Below are 7954 nucleotides of genomic sequence, written 5' to 3'. Positions count from 1 at the left end.
GTGTGTCTGTGTGTGTGTGTGTGTGTGTGTGTGTATGTGTGTACGCGAAGAAGGAGAGTGTAAAAGAGACCGTAAGATAAATCCCACAACAAGAATATAGACCGATATAGATAAGTGCATACAAAAAAAAAACAAAAAAACTTTGAAACCACTGCCAAACAGTGCCTCAGACAAAGCGACAGACAGGTTGCAATCCAGTTCACAGACAAGGGTGTAAGCAAGGGTGAGTCTCGTAGGGTGTCGCTAAGGGAGAAGGGAGATCAGGGTGTTCGTGAGACTGTTTTTACCCAGAGCGGTGTCGCCTGAAATAGCAGAGGTGCCAGATGTCGCCATATGGAGAAATGCGCCGACGGGGACGAAGGGGGAAGGTGGAGGAGGGGAAGGAGGGGGGGAGGGAGGAGGGGGAGGGTGAAGAAGGGAGGGAAAGGGAAATGGGAGAGGGAGGGGGAGGAGGAAGGAAAGGGAAGGGGAAGAAATATGGGGAAGGAGGAGGGAAAGAGGAAGGGATGACAGGAGGAAGGAGAAGAGAATGAGGAATAGGAAGGGATGGAGTTACAATAAAAGAGGGGGAAGGAAAAGACGAAGAGGGGGTGATGGGAAGGAAGAGAATGAAAGGAAAATGTGAATGGGAAGCAGAGGTAAAGAAAGAGGAAGTAAGGAAACACGAAAAGGGAGAAAAAAAACCGAGTAGATGAGAAAGTAAAGAAAAAATATCAAGAAGAGTTCAAGAAATAAACAAGATAGGTGAGAAAACACAAACGAAGGAGAAGCATAAATAAATAAATGGAAAAGAAAAGAAAAGAAAATGAGAATGAAAATGGCGGTGAGAATTAAATAATAATAATAATAATAATAATAATAATAATAATAATAATAATAATAATAATAATAATAATAATAATAATAGCAATAATAATAATAATGATAATAATGATAATTATAATAATACATTTAAAAAAAAGAGAGATATCAAGACACGAGAGAAAAATAATAATAAAAGAGAGCAATCAAACGAGAAAATAAGAATAGAAGAAATAAACAAGCACCCCCCCAAGCAGAAAAAAAAGAAAATGGGAAAACAAAGCGTTTAGAAAATGAGAATAGTAGAAATAAGGAACTTTAACCTCTTCTCCTTCGCAAAAAACGCCTGAGGGATATCGACAATACCTTGGAAACGCATTTGCACATGTCACCGCCAGATCTCCCTCTCCCTCTCTCTCTCTCTCTCTCTCTCTCTCTCTCTCTCTCTCTCTCTCTCTCTCTCTCTCTCTCTCTCTCTCTCTCTCTCTCTCTTCTCTCTCTCTCTCTCTCTCTCTCTCTCTCCTCCTCCTCTCCCTCCTCTCTCCTCTCCTCTCTCTCTCTTTCTTTCTCTTCTCTATCTCTCTCTCTCTCTCTCTCCTCCCTCTTCTCTCTCTCTTCTCTCTCTCTCTCTCCTCTCTCTCTTCATCTCTTCTTCTCTCTTCTCTCTCTCTTCTCTTCTCTCTCCTTCTAACTCTCTTGCTCTTTTTTTGCGTCCACTATCTCTTCTCTATTTGTAATCTCTAATGTTTCTACCTTGTCTCGTTATGTTTCTTCTCTCTCATCTCCCTCCTTCTTCTTTCTATATCTTCTCCTCTTTTCTCCCTCTTCATCTCACTCTCACCTCTCTCTATCTCTCCTCTCTCTCTCTCTCTCTCTTCTCTCTCTCTCTCTCCTCTCTCTCTCTCTTCCCTCTCACTCTCTTGCTCTTTCTCGTCTCTCTCCTTCGACTCTTTTCTCTTCCTCTCTATATCGTTCTCAACTTCGCTCTCGTTTATGTTTCTGTCTCTCTCATCTCCCTCCTTCTTCTTTCTATATCCTCCCTTTTCTCCCCTTTCATCTCACTCTCACCCTCTCTCTATCTCTCTCTCTCTCTCTCTCTCTCTCTCTCTCTCTCTCTCTCTCTCTCTCTCTCTCTCTCTCTCTCTCTCTCTCTCTCTCTCTCTCGACCATTTCCTTCTCTCTCCCTCTTTATATCGTCTCCCTTCCCTTCTTTCCTTCCCTTTTCCATTTGTCTTTTTTCCATCCTTCTTTCTCTTTCCTTTTTCTTCCTTCCTCTTTTCCATTTCCTTCTTTATCTTCCCTCTTCCCCTTCTTCCATCTTCGTCTATCACTCTGACGTGGAAAGATTAGATAAGAAAGACAATTAAAGATAAAACCGAACAGAAGGTAAATTATACATTAACAATTACGTTAACAGATAAACAGGCATTAAACAGGTGAATAGATATTTGAATAGACAACTTTACAAACAAACAAAATGGGTCGCAAGTAGCCGGGCAGAATATGCAGATGGGATTGAATTATTAAACGCAAAATAAGTGAATTTGCCGCCCCGTCTCCCCCAAGCGGCGTCGCGTCGGTCCCATAAGCAGGCAAGCAGACAGGCAGGCAGGCAGGCAGGCAGGCAGGCAGGCAGGCAGGCAGACAGGCAGGCAGGCAGGCAGGCAGGCAGACAGGCAGGCAGGCAGGCAGGCAGGCAGACAGGCAGGCAGGCAGGCAGGCAGGCAGGCAGGCAGACAGGCAGGCAGGCAGGCAGGCAGGCAGACAGGCAGGCAGGCAGGCAGGCAGGCAGGCAGACAGGTAGATAGACAGGCAGGCAGACAGGTAGGCAGGCAGGCAGGCAGACAGGCAGGCAGGCAGGCAGACAGGTAGATAGACAGGTAGGCAGACAGGCAGGCAGGCAGATAGGCAGGCAGATAGGTAGACAGATAGTCAGGTATATAGGTAGACAGACAGGCAGGCAGACAGGTAGACATACAGGCAGGCAGGCAGACAGGCAGGCAGGCAGGTAGACATACAGGCAGGCAGGCAGACATACAGGCAAGCAGGCAGCCAGACAGACAGGCAGGCAAGCAAGCAGACAGGCAAACAGACAAGCAGGGAAGCAGGCAGTCAGGCAGGTATCCGAGGTACACAGCAAGGACTTCAACATCTGCTGTCTGATCGCATTAGCAGTGGTGATAGCAGGGAGGGGGGAGGGGAGGGGAGGGGAGGGAGGGAGGGGGGAGGGGAAAGGTAGGGAGATGGAGGGGAGGAGAGGGGGAAGGTAGGGAGATGGTGGGGAGAGGGAGGGGACGGTAGATGGAAGGGAGGGGAAGGGAGAGGGAGGGAAGAGGGGAGGTAGGGAGATGGAGGGGAGAGGGAGGGAGATGGAGGGGAGAGGGAGGGTGATGGAGGGGAGAGGGAGGGAGGTGGAGGGGAGAGGGAGGGAGATGGAGGGGAGAGGGAGGGAGATGGAGGGGAGAGGGAGGGAGATGGAGGGAAGAGGGAGGGAGATGGAGGGGAGAGGGAGGGAGATGGAGGGGATAGGGAGGGAGATGGAGGGGAGAGGGAGGGAGATGGAGGGAAGAGGGAGGGAGATGGAGGGGAGAGGGAGGGAGATGGAGGGAAGAGGGAGGGAGATGGAGGGGAGAGGGAGGGAGATGGAGGGAAGAGGGAGGGAGATGGAGGGGAGAGGAAGGGAGATTGAGGGGAGGGGCAGGGGAGGGAGGTAGGGATGGTGTGGGTGGGGAAGGCGGGGTAAAAGTGGGAGGAGGGGGGGGTTAAAGGTAAGGAGTGGGTATGGGTAAGTGGGTAGATGGGTGGATGGGTGGGTAAGAGTTTTAGATAAGGAGAGGGAGGGGTATGGGGATGAAAGTGGGGAGATTTGGGTAGGGTATTGGGGTAAGTGAATGGATAAGAAAAAGTAGGAAATTTGAAAGGAAAAATATGTTTACTTCATATGTGTACGTGTGTATGTGTAACGGAGATAGACGAAGATAGATTATTAGACAAACGGATAGATGGATAGAGGGGGATAGATGGACAGATAGATGCACAGATAGATATTCACCTTTTATTAAGATTATATCATCCTTTTATCTCGTTTCAGAAGCAGATGGAATTAAAACAGAAAAAAAAGAAAAGAAATGGCAAAAAATAAAAAAATAGAGATATCCATCACCTTTTTTTTAGATAATTATTTCCCCCAAAATGAATTTCCAAACAAATACACAAGTGTAGATAAGATCACAAAGAAATAATAGAATAAACAAATAAAACATACACTGTATATTCCCATTTTTCCTTTCCTACACGTGTCACAAACGACGTAAACAAACAAACATGACTCGTAAACAAATAAACAAACGTATATTGAGCTTAACACAAATATACAAACGCATATTGAGCTTAACACAAATTGATTAAATTTCCCCAGCTCTTAATCGGATAAGCGAAGGCCTCTGTAGAGATAGGTAGACGAACAGGTTCAATAAGTGTGAATGAACTCTGTCTGTGGGAGAGAGGGGGAGAAGAAGGAGGGGGAGGAGATGGAGGGGGAGAAGAAGTAGGGGGGAGGAGATGGAGGGGGAGGGGAAGGGGGGAGAAGAAGTAGGGGGGATGAGATGGAGGAGGAGGGGAGGGGGGGAGAAGAAGGAGGGGGGAGGAGATGGAGGGGGAGGGGAAGGGGGAGAAGAAGTAAGGGGGAGGAGATTGAGGGTAAGGAGATGGAGGAGAGAGTGAGGGAGAGGGGAGGGGGAAGTAGATGGAGGGGGAGGAGGGAGAGGGGAGGGAGGAGTAGATGGAGGGGGAGGAGAGAGTGAGGGAGAGGGGAGGGGGAAGAAGATGGAGGGGGAGGGGAGAGTGAGGGAGAGGGGAGGGGGAAGTAGATGGAGGGGGAGGGGAGGAGAGGGGAGGGAGGAGTAGATGGAGGGGGAGGAGAGAGTGAGGGAGAGGGGAGGGGACGGGGAAGCAGTGTGGGAGAGTAAGGATGGAGACGGAGATGGGCATTAATAGAGAGAAGGAAGAGTGGCAGGGAGATGGGAGGCAGGAGGAGAGGGAACGGAATAAGGGAGAAGAGGGAGGAAAAGGATGAAGATGGGAAGGAGAAGGGATAGGGAGAGGGAAGGGAGGCGATTTAAAGAGGGAGAGAGAGAAGGAAATGGTCGAGAGAGAGAGAGAGAGAGAGAGAGAGAGAGAGAGAGAGAGAGAGAGAGAGAGAGAGAGAGAGAGAGAGAGAGAGAGAGAGAGGCTGAGAGAGAGATGAAAGGAGAGAAAAGGGAGGATATGGGAAGAAGAAGGAGGGAGATGAGAGAGAACGAAACATAACGGAGACAAAGGAAGAATCATATGAATATTAACAAATGAAGAGAGATAGCAATAGGTGAACGGACAAAAAAAAAAGAGCGAGAGAGTTAGAGAGAGAGAGAGAGAGAGAAAGAGAGAGAGAGAGAGAGAGAGAGAGAGAGAGAGAGAGAGAGAGAGAGAGAGAGAGAGAGAGAGAGAGAGAGAGAAAGAGAGAGCAGTCAAACAGACACACAGACAGACAGTCAGTGTATACGAGAGAGAGAGAGAGAAAGAAAGATCAAGCGAAAGATCATGAGAGAGAGGGAGACCAAGCGAGAGAGCGAGAGAGAGAGAGACAGAAACAGAGAGCGAGAGAGCCAACTCACAGCAGGTTGCAAAGGTCAAACCCGGGCGGTTGGTTCAAGCGGCGCAGGAACACGTGTTAAAGCCCAGCGTGGGCGTGGGCGGCCGGTGGTCTGGCCAACCCCGCCCACGGGTGTACACATCTCGCCTACAGTGCAATCGCTCCTTTAAATACTACACACACACTCATTAACAAAGACACTGATAAATACGAATTAAGTAACTGGCATAATTAAAAACAGATGTAAATATTGCTCAACATCTGTGATATACACTCCCACCTCCCCCACCCCCACCCCCACCCTACCCCACCCTACCTCACGCTCTCGTTTAAAAAGCGTGTTCTTAACAGGTGTGTTTTCCCGTTGCAGGATGCTAGGCTATTCTGCGCGGGAGGGTTTGGTGGGATTAAGAAAGAAAAAGAAAGAAGGAGAGGGAGAAAGAAAATGAGGGAGAGAAAGAGAGAGAGAGAGAGAGAGAGAGAGAGAGAGAGAGAGAGAGAGAGAGAGAGAGAGAGAGAAAGAGAGCGAGAGAGCGAGAGAGCAAGAGAGAGAAAGAGAGAGAGAGAGAGAGAGAGAGAGAGAAAGAAAGAAAGAAAGAGAGAGAGAGACAGAGAGAGAGAGAGAGAGAGAGAGAGAGAGAGAGAGAGAGAGAGAGAGAGAGAGTCTTTTTATTTTACTTTCATTTAGGGTTGTGATTCGGTGCCAAGAAAGAAAGGAAGCAGGATAGGGAGAATGGAAGAGAAAGAGAGGGATCGATTGATTGATTTCAGTATGACCTGTGATTTGACCTATGACCTCTCTTTAACCCTGACCGAAATTGATAAATCAAATAGACAAGCAGAAAGATAGAGATAGAGATGGAGAGATTGAGAGAGAGACAGACAGACAGACAGACAGACAAACTGACAAACTGACAGACAGACAAACAGACAGACAGACATACAGACAGACACAAACAGACAACCACAAACAGAAAGAGAAAGCGAAAACAACAGAGAGAGCCTAAGCAAAGAGCATGAAAGGACAAAAGAGAGAGAAACAGAGAAAAATGAGATAAAAACAAGAACACAGATAACATCCATCGCAAGTGATCACCAGAGCAAATATCTCACGCACTCTCTGTAATGCAAGGGTTTCGTTTCCCCAAATAACACGGTGTTCAGCCAACGATATTGCTGCAGTTCAGTCGCGCGAACACTCTGCAGCCATTGTACATATTGTACCACACCTGCTGCGGAGAGAGAAAGGGAGAGAGAGGAGAGAAAGGGAGAGAGAGGGTGGTATGGTAGGGATAGGAGAAAGAGAGGAGAGAAAGGGAGAGAGAGGGTGGTATGGTAGGGATAGGAGAAAGAGAGGAGAGAAAGGGAGAGAGAAGAGGGAGGGGAAGGAGAGAGAAAAGGAGAGAGAGGGGGGAGGGGAAGGAGAGAGAAAGGGAAAGAGAAAGGGGGGTATGGGGAAGGAGAGAGAGGAGAGAAAGGGAGAGAGAGGATGGTATGGTAGGGATAGGAGAAAGTGAGGAGAGAAAGGGAGGGAGAGGGGGAGGGGAAGGAGAGAGAAAGGGAGAGAGAGGGGATAGGGGAAGGAGAGAGAGGAGAGAAAGGGAAAGAGAGGGAGTAGGGGAAGAAGAGATAGGAGAGAAAGGGAGAGAGAGGGGGGTAGGGAAAGGAGAGAGAAAGGGAGACAGAGGGGGAGGGTAAGGAGAGAGAAAGGGAGAGAGAGGGGGGTAGGGGAAGGAGAGAGAAGAGAGAAAGAGAGAGAGAGGATGGTATGGTAGGGATAGGAGAAAGAGAAGAGAGAAAGGGAGAGAGAGGGGGAAAGAAGAGAGAAAGGGAGATAGAGGGGGGAGAGTAAGGAGAGAGAAAGGGAGAGAGGAAGGGGAGTAGGGGAAGGAGAGAGAGGAGAGAAAGGGAGAGAGAGGATTGTATGGTAGGGATAAGAAAAAGAGAGGAGAGAAAGGGAGGGAGAGGGGGAGGGGAAGGAGAGAGAAAGGGAGAGAGAGGGGATAGGGGAAGGAGAGAGAGGGAGTAGGGGAAGGAGAGAGAGGAGAGAAAGGGAGAGAGAGGAGGGTAGGGGAAGGAGAGAGAAAGGGAGAGAGAGAGGGGAGGGGAAGGAGAAAGAAAGGGAGAGAGAGGGGGATAGGGGAAGGAGAGAGAGGAGAGAAAAGGAGAGAGACGGGAGGTAGTGGAAGATAGATAGATAGATAGAGATAGATAGAAGAGATAGATAGATAGAAAGATAGATAGATAGATAGAGAGAGAGATAGAGATAGAGAGAGAGAGAGAGAGAGAAAGAGAGGGGGGGGGAGGGAGAAAGAACCAGGAAAAGAAAGAAAGAAAAAACGAGAAAAAAAACGAAATAAACGGCGGAATGGAGAAAGAGAAATTAACATGACTGTTTACATCAAAAGAAGCGAACATCATGTTAACTGAACCCTAAGTTAAGAGAGGGGGGGAGGGGTTAGGAGAGACAGATACAATCTATCGAAACACCTGTTTCATCAGCCACAAATAACACCTGTAGGG

This window comes from Penaeus chinensis, chromosome 3 (assembly GCF_019202785.1).
Source record: "Penaeus chinensis breed Huanghai No. 1 chromosome 3, ASM1920278v2, whole genome shotgun sequence".
Lineage (NCBI taxonomy): Eukaryota > Metazoa > Arthropoda > Malacostraca > Decapoda > Penaeidae > Penaeus > Penaeus chinensis.
This window is presented reverse-complemented; position numbering follows the sequence as displayed.